This window comes from Gorilla gorilla, chromosome 4 (genome assembly GCF_029281585.2).
Source record: "Gorilla gorilla gorilla isolate KB3781 chromosome 4, NHGRI_mGorGor1-v2.1_pri, whole genome shotgun sequence".
Classification (NCBI taxonomy): domain Eukaryota; kingdom Metazoa; phylum Chordata; class Mammalia; order Primates; family Hominidae; genus Gorilla; species Gorilla gorilla.
In genome coordinates, this window is record NC_073228.2 from 47,613,840 (window position 1) to 47,619,839 (window position 6,000).

The following is a 6,000-nucleotide window of genomic DNA, read 5'->3' on the forward strand; positions in this document are numbered from 1 at the left end:
TTTAGATTTCTACTTAGCTTAGGATGACACCCTGAAAGATTTAGGGTCTGCTTCTGTTTGGGTTAGGGGGTAGACACTTGAATTCATTGGTCTTTTTTTTGGCTCACTGCAGCCTTGACCTCCAGCACTCAAGGGATCCTCCCACTTCAGCCTCTAGAGTAGCTGCAACTATAGGTGCGTGCCACTATGCTCACTAATTTTGTGTATTTATTGTAGAGACAAGGTCTTACTGTATTCCTAGGCTGGTCTCGGACTCCTGGACTCAAGGGATCTTCCTTCTTCAGCCTCCCAAAGTGCTAGGGTAACAGGCATGAGCCACCACGCCCGGCCAAATAGATTGGTTTTCATCAAAGATGCTGTAATATTAATATGCATCTTCCTGCTATCCCTTCAAAAGTGATAATTAATGTTGTTTTCTTTTCTTTTCTTTTTTTGAGATGGAGTCTCTCTCTGTCACCCAGGCTGGAGTGCAGTGGCGCTATCTTAGCCCACCGCAACCTCTGCCTCCCGGGTTCAAGCAATTCTCCTGCCTCAGCCTTCCGAGTAGCTGGGATTACGGGTATGCACCACCACACTCAGCTAATTTTGTATTTTTAGTAGAGATGGGGTTTCTCCATGTTGGTCAAGCTGGTCTTGAACTTCCGACCTCAGGTGATCCTCCTGCCTCGGCCTCCCAAAGTTCTGGGATTACAGGTGTGAGCCACTGTGCCCAGCCCAAAAAAGACTTTATTTTTTAGAGCAGTTTCACGTTCATGGCAAAATTGAGAGGGAAGTACAAAGAGTTCTCATATACAGATTTGCTGCCCCTTCACAGATGCAGCCTCCCCCAATATCAGCATCCTGCACTAGAATGGTACATATGTTATCATCAATGAACCTACGTTGACATATCATTATCAATCAAAGTCCATAGTTTACTTTAGGATCCACTCTTGGTGGTGTGCTTTCTATGGGTCTAGAACAGTATATAGTGACATGTATCCACCATTTTGGTATCATACAGAATAGTTTCACTACCCTAAAAATCCTCTATGCTCCGCCTCTTCATTCCTCCCCCCCTCAACCCCTGGCAACCACTGATTTTTTTTTTTCCATCTCCATAGTTTTGCCTTTTACAGAATGTCATAGAATTGGAATCATACCATATGTAGACTTTTCAGATTGGCTTCTTTTACTTAGTAATATGCATTCAGGGTTCCTCCATGTATTTTCATGGCTTGATAGCTCATTTCTTTTTAGCACTGAATAATATTTCATTGGATGTACCACAGTTTATCTATTCACCTACTGAAGGACATCTTTCAGTTTTGGCAATTATGACTAAAACTGCTATAAACACCAGTGTGCAAGTTTTTGTGTGGACATAGTTTACAACTCATTTGGGTAATACCCAAGAGCACAACTGCTGGATCATATGGTAAGGGTATATTTAGTTTTGTAAGAAACTGCCAAATTATCTTCCAAAGTGTCTATACTATTTTGCATTCCTACCAGCAATGAATGAGAGTTCCTGTTGTTCCACATCCTTGCCAGTATTTGGAATTGTCAGTATTTTGGATTTTAGCCATTCTTTTTCTTTTTTTCTTTTTTTTTGAGGTGGAGTCTCTCTCTGTCGCCCAGGCTGGAGTGCAGTGGCACGATCTCAGCTCACTGCAACCTCCGCCTCCTGGGTTCAAGTGATTCTCCTGCCTCATCCTCCCAAGTAGCTGGGATTACAGGCGCATGTTACCACGCCCAACTAATTTTTTTTGGTATTTTTAGTACAGACGGAGTTTCACCATGTTGGACAGGGTATTTTCAAACTCCTGACCTCAGATGATCTGCTCACCTCGGCCTCCCAAAGTTCTGGGATTATAGGCGTGAGCTACCATGCCTGGCCTAGCCATTGTAATAGATGTGTAGTGGTATCTCACTGTTTAGTGCTTTTTTTTTTTTTACAGGGTCTTGCTCTGTCACCTAGGCTGGAGTGCAGTGGTGTGATCACAGCTCACTGGAGCCTCGACCTCCTGGGATCAAGCGATTCTCTCACCTCAACCTTTGAAGTAACTGGGACTACTCATTATCATGCTTTGTTGATTTTTAGGTTTTTTTTTTTTTTTTTTTTTTTTTTGTAGAGACGGAGTTTCCCTGTGTTGCCCAGTTTGGTCTCAAACTCCTGGGCTCAAGTGATCCTTCCACCCTGGCCTCCCAAGGTACTGGGATTACAGGCATGAATGAGCCATCTTGCTTGGCCTAGTTCTTTTTTTTTTTTTTTGAGAGGGAGTCTCACTCTGTCACCGAGGCTGGAGTGCAGTGGCACGATCTCAGCTCACTGCAGCCTACTTCTCCCAGGTTCAAGCAATTCTCCTGCTTCAGCCTCCCGAGTAGCTGGGATTACAGGCATGTACCACCATACCCATCTAATTTTTGTATTTTTAGTAGAGATGGGGTTTTCACCATGTTGGCTAGGCTAGTCTCAAACTCCTGACCTTAAATGATCCACCTGCCTTGGACTCCCAAAGTGCTGGGATTACAGGCGTGAGCCACCGCACCCGGACTTTTTTTTTTTTTTTAAAACCACTTTCTTTTACATATCCCTGGCTCCTAATTGCTTTTCTACTTTTTCTTACTGCTCCAGCTTCTAGATAAGTGGTTCTCAAAGTGTGGTCCTTCAACCAACAGCATCATCACCACCCAGGAACTTATTAGAAATGGAAGTTCTTGCACCCTGCCAAAACCAGAAACTGCGGATGGGTCCCAGCAATCTTTATTTTAACGACTGTTAAGATCAGAATCAAGTGATTCTGATGCAAACTTAAGTTTGAAAACATTGTTCTATTAAAAGTAATGGCAAAAACCGCAATTACTTTTGCACCAACCTAAGAGCTCTGCACTGTTCAATATGGTAGCCTCTAACTATTGAATTTTTTAATGCTATATCTCCTTTATTCAAAAATAAATATTTCACTTTGATTCAACATATTTCAAATCACATTAAGCACAGAGAGGAAATACATTCCCTTTGGAGATTGTGAACACGTGTTGGAAAGAGGCATGATCCAAACAATGGGGATGAGGTGGGTGTGGATTCCAGCTGCTTCCTGACCCAGAAGTTCTGCCCCTCTTCAGGTGGAGCTACTTATCGATTTTTAGACGAGAAAAAGACACACACACACACACACACACACACTGCTTTGAAGTCTGAAAGGCATATGAGTGGACCGTAAGGTATATGGCACGTTCACTGATAAAACATCCCCTACTCCCTCCCAAGAAAAGCAGAGACACTTTAATCAAGTCAAAGGCCAGAGAAGGGCCTGGTGTGGTGGCTCACGCCTGTATCCCAGCACTTTGAGAGGCCGAGGCGGGTGAATCCCGAGGTCAGGAGTTCGAGACCAGCCTGACTCATATGGTGAAACCCTGTCTCTACTAAAAATACGAAAATTAGCTGGGCGTGGTGGTGTGTGCCTGTAATCCCAGCTACTTGTGAGGTTGAGGCAGGAGAATCGCTTGAACCCAGGAGGCAGAGGTTGCAGTGAGCTGAGACTGCACCATTGCGCTCCAGTCTGGGTGACTGAGCGAGACTCTGTCTCAAAAAAGAAAAAAAAAAAAAAAGCAGCGAAGACAGGGTGCTCCTGCTTATAGCTCAGCAGCATGAACATCTCTGAATATGAAAGCCATTTTTCATTTGCTTCTACCTCCTGTGCCTCCTTTCCCTGCCGACTGGGTCCGTGGATGGCCGCGGTGCTCACTTGGTGATGGTGGGGCGTGTGGCTACATACACAAACACCACAATCAGCAGCACGACCGCGGCCAGCGTGGGCAGCACCACCGTGGTGATCTGCTGCCGGGCCTCCTGCATGGCTTTCTTCTGCTCCTTCTTGTCCTTCCATGTCTCCTTCCTGGGCTTCCCGTTGAGCTGCCTCATCTTTCCTAGAAGATGCTGGGAGGCTGTGTCCAGAGGGATTCCAAAAAGGGCCACAATCCTCTTGTCAAGGCTGGAACCTCCTTTTCTTCAACTTGATTCAATAATTTCAGCAAACTGATTTCCAGTACAGGTGACTTGACTTATTTGTTGTAACAGATCATGTCTTCAATATGCAACACTCTCAGATGGTGCAGCTGGGAAAATGGACAACATCTTTACTGATCTTTAGCAGTCTGTAACTATTGAATTATTATAATATATTTAGAATGAACCGAGATGGGCTATAAGTGTAAGATACATCCTGGATTTCAAAGGCTTAATATGAAAACAGAGAAAGTAAAATATCTCACTGGTAATTTACATATTGATAGCATTAAAATATTTTTCATATACTGGGTTAAATAAAATATTAATTTTACCCTTTTAAAAGTTTTTACATGAGATTACTAGAAAATTTTAAATTACATATATGGCCCTCATATTTTTCTTCTTTCTTTCTTTCTTTTTTTCTTTTTATTTTTTTAGAGATGGGTCTCACTATGTTGCCTAGGCTACATCTAACTCCCAGGCTGAAGCAAATCCTCCCACCTCAGCCTCGCAAGTAACTCGGACTGCAGGCATGTTCCACTGTGCCTGGCTTCAGCTCTTATATTTCACACCATTCTCCTGCCTCAGCCTCCCGAGTAGCTGGGACTACAGGCGCCCACCACCACATCCGCCTAATTTTTTTGTATTTTTAGTAGAGATGGGGTTTCACCATGTTAGCCAGGATGGTCTCGATCTCCTGACCTCATGATCTGCCTGCCTCAGCCTCCCAAAGTGCTGGGATTACATGCATGAGCCACCGTGCCCAGCTTTCTTTTCTAAGAGACAGAGTCTCACTCTGTTACTCAGGCTGGAGTGTAATAGTGGATGTAATAGCTCACTACATGCTTGAACTCCTGAGCTCAGGCAATCCTCTTCCAGCCTCATTCTCCCCAGTAGCTAGGACTACAGGTGCACACCACCATGCCCAGCTGATTTTTAAATTTTTTTTTGTAGAGATGATCTCTTGCCATGTTACCCAGGCTGGTCTTAAACTCCAGGGCTCAGGAAATCATCTCACTTTGGCCTCCCAAAATGCTGGGATTACAGGTGTGAACCACTGTACCCAACAGCTCTCATATTTCTATTGGACAGCGTTGTTCTAGACCATGGGTCTGCAAACTACAGCCTGTGGGCCAAATCTGGCCTATCACCTGTTTTTGTGCAGCCCATGAGCTAAGAATGGTTTTAATTTTTTAAGTGGTTGAAAATAATTTTTAAAAAGAATGATGTCCTCTGACATGTAAAAATTATATGAAATTCAAGTTTCATTGTTTATAAGTAAAGTTTTATTGGAACACGGGCACACTCATTTATTTGTTTATCATCTATGACTGCTTTTGCTTTACAGTGGCAGAATTGAGTAGCTGTGATAAGGATGTGCAGCTTGAAAGTCTAAAATATTTACTATCTGGCCCTTTATGGCAAATGTGTGCTGATCCCCATTCTAGACCATCAGCTTTCATATATTCCCTGGAAGAGGACCCTGCTTTTAACTATTTTTTTCCTATTTTTTTGTTCTCAATCTTTGCTTAGCTTTTAGGCCCAACTCCTTGATATGCCACTGCCCAAATCTCAGTGGTATTTTGGGGTTACAAGAGCTGACCTATGCATTCTTTAGACTACAAAGAAGTCAGCCAAAAATGTTCTTGCCTTCCTAGAGCTGCACAGGAACCGGTGGATCTAGCAAAAGAGAACAGAGAGATGTTCAATAGCTTCTTTCTCCAAAGGTAGGGACTTCCTTCTCAGAGAACAAGCAAATCCAGGATTGATACTACATCAGACTGAGAGGGGAGCCTATGATTTGGCTGGCCAGTTTCTTTTCACAGCTCAGTGATACCTTTTTTTTTTTTTTGGATACAGAGTCTCACACTGTTGCCCAGGCTGGAGTGCAGTTGCCTGATCTTGGCTCACTGCAACCTCTGGCTCCCAGGTTCAAGCGATTCTCATGCCTCAGCCTACTGAGTAACTGGGATTACAGGCATGCACTGCCATACCCGGCTAACTTT

General features: G+C 43.6%; 1 long non-coding RNA gene across 3 annotated transcripts in view; it reads left to right on the forward strand.

The window, feature by feature from the left end:
• The window catches only part of LOC109026891 (uncharacterized), a 10,918-nt gene extending 7,961 nt beyond the window's left edge, over nt 1-2,957 (forward strand). For all 3 annotated transcript variants that reach the window (XR_010133803.1, XR_010133804.1, XR_008680100.1), the window contains exons 2-3: nt 1,941-2,042; nt 2,618-2,957. This is a non-coding gene — a long non-coding RNA (uncharacterized lncRNA). The remainder of the gene's footprint in view (nt 1-1,940; nt 2,043-2,617) is intronic.
• Nucleotides 2,958-6,000: the final 3,043 nt, after the last annotated feature.